This window comes from Lycorma delicatula, chromosome 2 (genome assembly GCF_047948215.1).
Source record: "Lycorma delicatula isolate Av1 chromosome 2, ASM4794821v1, whole genome shotgun sequence".
In the NCBI taxonomy this organism is placed as follows: Eukaryota; Metazoa; Arthropoda; class Insecta; order Hemiptera; family Fulgoridae; genus Lycorma; species Lycorma delicatula.
This window is the reverse complement of record NC_134456.1, coordinates 24429562-24439571: the sequence shown is the minus strand read 5'-3', so window position 1 is coordinate 24439571 and position 10010 is coordinate 24429562. Positions and strand designations below refer to the sequence as shown.

General features: G+C 29.4%; 1 protein-coding gene across 1 annotated transcript in view; it reads left to right on the top strand.

Moving 5' to 3' along the window:
* Positions 1–5124: 5124 nt before the first annotated feature.
* The window catches only part of LOC142319850 (cytochrome P450 9e2-like), a 40076-nt gene continuing 35190 nt past the window's right edge, over positions 5125–10010 (top strand). Inside the window, exon 1 of the mRNA XM_075357523.1 lies at positions 5125–5256. The gene's annotated coding sequence lies outside the window, so the exon portion shown is untranslated. The remainder of the gene's footprint in view (positions 5257–10010) is intronic.

Sequence of the window (10010 nt, the reverse complement as noted above, 5' to 3'; positions counted from 1 at the left end):
TTCTTTTGAAATAACAAATATTGAACAAAATTAATTGAGTAAAATTAACAGATTTTGAATTATGATCTTGCTGTCATTTTATGGTAAAGATTTTAAAAAAATAAAATTAAAAAATTTACATTTAATCAACATTAAAGAAATTTCATTTCAACTAATTTTTCCAGCTGCTGCCAGACCTGGGTGTGTGTGTGTGTATATATCTGTGTATGTGTGTGTGCGTGTGCGTGCATAGTGCGCGCGGGTGTGTGTGTGTGTGTAACCCCAGGTGTAACCCAACAATTATTTCCACCAAGACAGTGAACCACCATACTGGAACATGTTACGGACTACCTACATTAACAATTTTCTCAACATTCAATTGCCCGTGATGAACTAATTCCTGGTCACCTCAATCCCCTGACATTACGCTACTTGACTTCTTTCTTTGGGGGTTTGCCAAAGAGCACAACAAATGTTGAACGCAGAAAGGTTGTCATGATTAATGAACTAAAAGAAATGAAGATGTAATTAATAGAATACCTCCAGATATTCTTCGTAATGAATATTCGTAATAATCTCCGGCGTGAAATTGAAATCATCTAGACATTTTACACGCCACAAAGTGCTTTTGTGGAACATGTTTGAAGTTAGTAAGTGTTGTAAGCAAAACTGTTTGAAATGCCCCCTGCTCAACAATAAAACATGCATTCTAGTATGTTTCTCGTACAAGGAAATATTGTATTCGCGAAAAATTTCGGTTTTCAGATTTCAACGGAAATATCCAATTTGACCATCCCTGAATCCATTTTGACTAGTTTCGACGTGGCGTACATTAAGTACTCTTGCAAACATCTAGTTGTGCACCTCCCCTCTTGATTGCATCGACTTGACCAAAAATGTCCAAAAAACCCAAAATCAAAAGATTTGGATTTTGGACTTTTTCTTAACTGCAGTAATAAGCTCTCATTAAGTGCTTTCAACTATATATCATAAGTGGTACTTAATTTCATTGGTTCCGGAGTTATAACCAAATCAAATTTTAATTAATGAAATATTTGGATCTTACAAGGGGAAGACACGTCACTTCGAATCTGACTTTCTTTAATTTTAATATATTGATTAATTAATAATTATTAACATCTAATTGTAAAAAATTGTTATATTAAATAATAATTCAATAATAAAAATATGAAAAAACTCATAACTTATTAGTGAAATATAATTAATTTTATGTACTTTTCATTTTAAAAAAAAATGTATATGTAATTTAATAGGCGTACAAGAAAGTCATGTGGTGTCCACATAAAAGTTTTTTAATTAACACCTAAAATGCGCTGAATAATTTACGATCACTCTTTATAATTAATCGTGTAGTCACCCTTAATTTGTGGAACACCGGTTGCGATACATCTAACAAAAAAAACTCTTATTTTAAAAATCAAGTGAAAAAAATCTTTGTCAGTAAAATAAGTAGAATAGGCTTAAGTGATATTTGGGAAAGGGTAACTCAAGGTAAATCCAACAAACAATAAACTGAATTTACAAACAGTATTCAATGTAATGTATTTTTAAATAACATAATATGTACTGCAGTAACAAAATCAAAGGAAATAAAGATACAAAAGCGTAAAGCAGTAGTAATACTGCTGTGAGCAGTATTTTGATAGACATGGACTTTAACATACTGTTTAAATTTTTAAATATTTACAATTTTTAAGTACATCTTTTATCATCATAATACTCTTTAAAAAACATTTCTGTCTTCAAAATTTAAATTTTCCTTGAAGAATTACACTATCCTAGACAATACGAAACCCTCAGCATTTAAAAGCAAAAGGTTTCGATGAAATTATCATTAGGAAGGTGTTTTTAAAATTTATTAATATTTGAGTATACATATTCTATTTAATTCTTCATCGCCTTAGAAGAAATCTCTTTGTTTAAGAAAGAATAATGAAATGCTAATGCATTCAGGTAATTATTATTAGCCTTTTCAGTAATGAATTTAAATTTGCATGTCAATCTTAACTGTTAGTCATACCTTAAAATTTAACTGATGAACAACAAATGGGTTTCTGAGAACTCATTTATCTATTGGACATGGGCTGATAAAATACTTTATAATAATTATGTGAAGAATGAATTTTTCTAAAAATAATAAATATATAAGAAAGTATGTAATCCAAGAAACAAGTAGATAAGAAAGTATTGTAATATAATAAATAACAATAATAATAAGTGTTGTTTTTTACAAATTTCTTCAAATCTTCAATGATCACAAATTTTAGTCTGCATTTTGCATTTCATTCTTTAATCTTTCCTTCAGTCATAATTTTCATCATTCTTGCATATCATGGGACAAAAGAATTCCAAAACAAACATAAGAAAATTCTAGAAGTCGGTTGAACTCCTGTTATCTATTCTTGATTCAACATTTCTGTTACCTTTGATTTTAATCAGTTAATTCTTAATATTTTTTATTCCTTTGCTGAAAAAGGTTGCATATATAACATAGCTATAAGTTTCCCATGGAAATCAATAATTAATTATGTTGCTTTGTACTACTGTCTTTTGCAGTTTCTCTTGTGACTGTAAAACTTCTGAAATATGCTTTACATTATTTTCAATTTACTTGTAATCATTTTCTTCATTGATATAGTTGCTTTCTTCATTTTGGCATCACCTAATGTTATTTTTAACAGTTTTTTTAAGATATAAGAAAAGTGTCATTATTCTTTGATGTAGGTTTATTACTGCATAAATAAAAAGAAAAAATAGACAAAGAAAAATCTGGTATTGTCTACAAATTTAGACAAACAAGGGAGGCAAATGACCAGTATACTGGTGAAAGATAGCATCAAAAGGTACATGATATAGTCATGCCCAGTGCTCTTTAAAGGAATTTTATTCATTTATCAATATCATCCCTGAAGGCTATTGATAACTAAGATTAATAATAGCAGATACTAATAATTTACATTTTTAAATTGCTAAATATGATGATGCCGCTGAAAATAACTGAAATCTACTATGAATCAAAATGTAAATCTTAGTTTCACTGAGGCTGAGCGGAAGTCATAGACTTCTTGCAGTCTACTTTTAAATGGCCTGGTCCGCCGCAGTTCCAGCAGACTTAAACCACCGGGTTGGTCTAGTGGTGAAAGCGTCTTTCCAAATCAGCTGATTTGGAAGTCAAGAGTTTTAGCGTTCAAGTCCTAGTAAAGTCAGTTATTTTTATACGGATTTGAATACTAGGTTGTGGATACCGGTGTTCTTTGGTGATTGGGTTTCAGTTAACCACACATCTCAGGAATGGTCGAACTGAGACCGTACAAGACTACACTTCATTTACACTCGTACATATTATCCTCATTCATCCTCTGAAGTAATATCTGAACGGTAATTACAGAAGGCTAAACAGGAAAAAAAAAGTTGTGTTAATAAAGATCTATTTAGTTGATATTAAAATGTATGGATGAATTTTATGTCAAATTTTACACATTGAGAAAGTGGTAGTTTTTTCATTGTTATATATTTTTTATCTTTATTTTAATTTTTTTAACTTTAATGTTTTAGCAACAACCAACCAAGTTAAATAAAATATAACAAATAAAGATAATAACAATAAATAAATCATATAGAATTATATCCTTAATAGTATAACGCTCTCAACATCCCACTATGAAACCCGTATCGCATGTTCGCGGCGCGACGAGGATACTGAGAAACTAACAAATACAAATCTTTACATAAATACAATTTATTACTCTAAGTATATAGGAAATAAGAAATAATAATAATAATAAACGAAACAATAAACAACAAACAATAATAGTAATAACAATAATAATAATAGTGAATAAATTACATACAAAATACTATTAAAAGTTAGGACAGTATTTTTTTTAAAGGTAGTTAAATCATAAATACCGAAATACAGTCCAATTGACTAAAGACAATATAAGGGCCGCTAATATTAATACCTTTAACACCTACTATTGCATAAAACACAAGATAAGTTTAAACAATTCTAAGGTTCATACAATTTCATTCACTGCAAATACCTTTCCTGTTTACAATAAATCTACCCAACAATTTATTAATTAGTTTAATACTGTCACTTTCCACTATTGATCCCTGCTATTTTTCATTTTTCATCAATAAAAAATTCCTGCATTCATCCATTGTCCACACTGGAATGCTTTGACACTTCACTCGTCGCCCCTACACGCTAACTGATAACGTCGTATCACAACCGCGTCGAACAGGCGTCGCCGAGTTATTCGCTTCATTCTAACTTTCCCACTGGTCCGAGTAGTATTTATATACCCTGAACTGCAGAACCGCCTCATTCCTTAACTGTTGAAGCGTGAAAATTATCGTCGGCCCCTTTACATTTTCCCATAAATTTCTATTCTGGTCCGGTAACCCTTCTCGTCGAACAACAGCTGTTAGGGTGTGACATTGACAATATTACAAAGAACGATTGATAAACGGACCTGTTGGCCTGAGAAAAGGATCCCTTTAGCTACCCTCCAGATTCCTTTCGTGATTATTCTCTCATACTTTCTTCTTAATTGGTAGGAATCCGTTACCCAGATCCGTTATACTGGTCTTCTTACAATATATTATGGTTCAGAATAAAGATTCATTTATTTATTCACTTCTTTGATTTTTTTAAGAAAAAAGAATTTCTCCAACAACATAGGTTACTGCAAAAAATAACTGAAATATATATTTATGCGCCTAAGTCAATCAGTCCAGTAAAAGGTATACATTTTTTGCCCAAAATACAAATTTTGTCACAAAAGTATTTTAGATTATATGGTCTTATACAACGCAAAAAAAAGGTTTCTAACAATGACGGGAGTGATAGATTACTTGTACTAATAACTGTGTAGCAGAAGAAGCATTTCAATGAAGTTCTATTTTAATAAATTAACTTAAAACATTTCGTTATTAAAAAAAAGTTTTAAACTTCTTAAATTATTATTAAACAGTTAAATAACTACATTATAAAGTTGTAATAATGCTTGAATAATTTTTTTTTTTATATAGATAGTCTTTATTAAACCGGATGTTTTTAGTTAGACGGTTTACTATTCAATTCACGTGCCAGACGTGTTGCGTTCTTTCATTGTCAGTCCCGTATGTGCTCAGAAATTTGACAGTAGTGTTCAATAGAACTACATATTAAATTGAATATTTATTAAAATCGGTTAGGTTGTTCGCCAGCCCACAGTAAAATTTAGTAACATTAAAAACAGACAAAGACAGGTATTTTAAGAATTTATCTAAAATTTCCAATAGTGCATGTGTTGTAAATGTTAGTTAAAAATCCCTAAATCACTTAAAATATCATCATACATAGTTTATATAAATAACATTCTATTTTCCTTTCGCATGTAAATCAGAATGTATTATGATTTCAGTTAACTTTGATATAATGAATAGTTCTTCTTTTTCTTTCTTCTTTCCTGTTTAGCCTCCGGTAACTACCGTTCAGATAATAATTCAGAGGATGATAGTCTCAGGTCAACCATTCCTGAGATCTGTGGTTAATTGAAAACCCAACCACCAAAGAACACCGTTATCCATGATCTAGTATTCAAATCCGTGTAAAAATAACTGGCTTTATAGGACTTGAACGCTGGAATTCTCGACTTCCAAATCAATTGATTTGGTAAAACACGTTCACGACTAGACCAACCCAGAGGGTTTATATAATGAATAGTTACTCAGATATTTCTGATATCATATCTAAATTTAGATTTCAGATAAGTTTTATTTCTCAACAATAGAGTGTTTACTAGCATTTTAACTTCAAATTTTGTAGTGCACTATGTGTTAATAATTTAATTTTGTAATTTAGATTATTAATCATACTTATTTTGAATGAATATTATATTTTATTCGTTTTATCTCTCTCATTAAAATAAATTTTCTAACTTCTTAAATTATTATTAAACAGTTAAATAACTGCATTATAAAGTTGCGTAAGTTGTAAGTTGTGTTAATAAAAATTTATTATTGAGTTGGTATTAAAATTTATGGATGTATTTTATGTCAAATTTTATGCATTGAGAGAACGGTAGTTTATTTTTTATTTAAACTTTAGAAATGTACAAAATGAGAGAAGAAGAATCGCACCATCTGAATCCAAATTACCAAAATTTTACATGAGTTAGTGTTATTTATCAATAAACAATAACAAGTCTATGGAATATAAAACTAATTATTAAAGATAAATTTTATCTAGCAGCAATCTTAATCACTAACTGCATCAATAAGTAAACGTAATAAAACAAGGGTGAGCCTTTAAATACCTTTAACACTAATTGTATCAGTAAGTAAACATATCAATAACACAAGGGTAAGCCCTTGAAAATCAATTTCATGCATTAGATAACTCAGCTGAACTTTTACTCTAGCAAAAATATTTTTGATTATTAAATGTATATACACACATTGGCTTTCTGAAAAATAGTTTGTTTGATATAAATTTTTACTAATAAATATTTAATTAAATAAATATATATACTATAATTATTTATATAAATTAGGTAAATTTATTTATTTTTAAATACTGTCATTATTTTATTTATATTAATTTCATTTATACTAAATTGATAGATTTCATTTCTCTATCATCAAAATTTAACATGTTTTTAGGAGGTGAGGAGATTTATCTTCCAGAATCCTTGGTACATACTCTGCTATTATTACAAGTAGCAATGTTACCCTTTTTTTAATTTGAGACGAATCTTGGTCCAGTTGACCATTTGTTGACCGTGACACTTTTTTCCACAGGGTTATATGAATTACAAAATACAAAAGAAAAAAATAAGTATTTAAACATGGAGAGATTGGATGCTGTTTTAACTTGATCTGATAAAATAATACATTAAAAGCAGCTATTATGAAGCAGAAATTATAACTGGGATATTACTGTGCAGTATATTAATCAGTTGTATACTATACAACTGAACTGCAGAGGCTAACACATTTACTTACACTGTTGTTAAACAAATTAACATTTGCTAATTGCCTATCAGTTCTGTCTATTATGACTTTATGAAATGATATATTTAACAATTTTTTTTTCATGTATTCAGTAAGAAGTAGAATGCAGATGGCAAGCTAAACCAAATGAGATACAGATTAATAAACTCCAAACAAAAGCAGATAATTATTTTTAAAATCAATTCTTTTTTCATATTATTTGTTTTCTTTTGAATAATGAATCTTTAAGACAATCTACACATTTCAGTAATATTAAATTTAATTATAATGATTCATTACTTTATTTAAAAGTATGTAAATACTGAGTTGTATTGTCAGTAAACAATTTATGTATGTGCGATTACGTTTTTATTGTTCCAAAAGTTTTACAAGGATAACAGGTATATTATAAGTATACAACCATTATAAAAATTAAAAGTAATTTCTCATTTTTAAAAGTAAAATCATTGAATCATTCTCAAATTTTATCTTAACACAATGTTTAATTATCAGTTAATTACAATTATTATAAAATATTACTTAAATTGTTTTGCACACTATTAACATGAGCAAGTTATCATTTTGTTTTGCAGTTGTTAAATAACAACTCTGTTTTTTGTTTGTTCTGCTAACTTTATTAAGTGGACAATAGTATTATTTTGCGTTATTTTCCATAACTTATCAAAAAAAAAAGATAATTTAAAAAAAATGTTACTGAATGAAATACGGCACAGAATTTAGTTAAAACCCCACTAGAGTAAGAAATCATTATGTTTATCTATGCAAATTAAAAATTTTATTTCCTACTGCCGACTGAATAACCATCTTGTTTGTTTAATTTCATTGAATCATATGTAGTTTTGATAAATCACAGATTTACGTAATCATTAAAGAAATGTCCAAACAAAATGCCTACCCTAGGCATGACGTATATATGTATGTAACTGGTCTACAACATATTACTACTGAAGGTCAAGAGATAATACTTTAATTTGCAATCTAATAATGCAGTGTTGTTAAGACAACAGCATCTTTTTTACCTTTTAATAGCATTTTTCCATTTATCTGTTTATACCTTAGTTTTTAGTTATAACAGAATCAAAATATCTTTCAAATAATTACCAGAATATTTTTAGGTTATTCAACATCCGATCAGGCCTTGATACAAATAGATAACATTATTTATCCAACAATAAACGATGACTACTGACTTTATTTTATTATTTATTTTTAAAAAGTAACATTAGGCAACAAAAATAATAAGTATTTTGTTTCCTCACTAAGATGAGCTGATTTGGACTGTTTATTGGGTAAGCAAAAAGAATATCATTTACAAAAACTGTTTTTACCTCCTGTTTTATTGATATACTGTTCGTAACATAGTAATGTGGTCTTCAGTACAGGAAATAACATTGTAAAAAAGTAAATTTACTTAAAAGTTTATAAAATGTTTAAATTTTTAAAAAACTTAGTTTACGTAGTTAAAGAAAAGAAAATCAATTCTTAAGTAGTTAATATTGTTATTAAAATTTTTTATCATTACTGTTTTTATTAATTGTTTTTACGTTTCCGAACGCTTCCTTTTAGCTTGCCACTTGTGCTCTTGAACTGGAACATCCTTTGCCAATATCAAACAGTAATCTGCAAGCATAGACACGTACCATTTGCCCGTATACCTCTTCTCCATGGCGGCAATGTTTTGATGAAATCTTTCACCATGTTCGTCACTTACTTTTCCATAGCTGTCAGGGAAGAAATCCAAATGCGAATGGAGGAAATGAATTTTTAAAGACATATTGCATCCTAACTTATGGTACTTCTCCAAAGGGTGCTTTATATTTTCAACATAGTTTTCAGCTCTTTTGTTACCTAAAAACCCCCTTAACTACTTTCTCAAAAACCTCCCAAGCCACTTTCTCATTGATTTTAAGTACATTTTTAAAGTTTTCACCTTTTATCAGCTTCTGATTCAAGGGCCAACAAATGCCTTCTTTGTTGGCCCTCTTTGGCATCACTTAGGTGAAGAAATTTTCCTCTTAAGATATTTAAACCCCTCACCATCTTTATCCATTGCCTTTCCATTCTTTATCAAACCTAATTTGATGAGTAAAGGAGGCAGTATGATTTTACTTTTGTTAACGAGAGGATTGTTTATAACATTTTTTCTCCAGGGAATAATCTGTTGTTTGGCCAGGCTTTTACTTTGCAGTGAGACTTCCTAGCATGTCTATTCCAGTCACATAAAAACTACAGCTATAATTTTCAAATATCCACAGACATGCCGCTTATGTTCTTCATACTTCATAGCATCCAAAAGTAATTTCATGTTGTCATATGTTTTCTTCATATCCACAGCAATGACCCAAAGGAATAGAGGGCAGAGTGTTGCCATTATAAAGCAAAACAGCTTTTAAGCTCAATTTTGATGCATCTATGAATAGCCTCTACTCTTCAGGTTTATACCCTACATTCAAAGCTTTCATCAAACCAATCACATCACAGCATGCAACAGGACTGTTTTTCTTTTTAAAATAAGGCATCAAACCCTTTTGTCGATCTCAGTAAAAACTAACTTTAAATCAGGTAACAAAAGATTCTACTGCTTAAGCCTAGATCCTGAGAGCTCAGCTTTGTCTTTGGGTAGGATAATATCTCAAATCAGATAGCTTAACTAACCCTGTGAAAGTCTGTGTGGCCCACTCAAATCATTTTGTGGATCTTGTAACCCAGTAGACTCACTTACTATGTCTCTTTAATTGTCTTCGCCACCATCGAGCAATTAGGTTTGTAAAAATCTTTTCAGGATATATTTCCCTGTATTTTCAGTTCTTCATTCAAAACTTCTACAATTACACTTACTTGACATTTTCTTCTTTTCTCAGCACATTTTGTAATAGTAAAACCTAAAGCACTCCCAGATACATTTTGTTTATTGGGGAAAATCATTTGGATATATTGGTTATAATGTTTACAGAACACTTCAGACAGGCAGTTTCAATACCAGATTGTTCCAGCATTTTAAATAATTT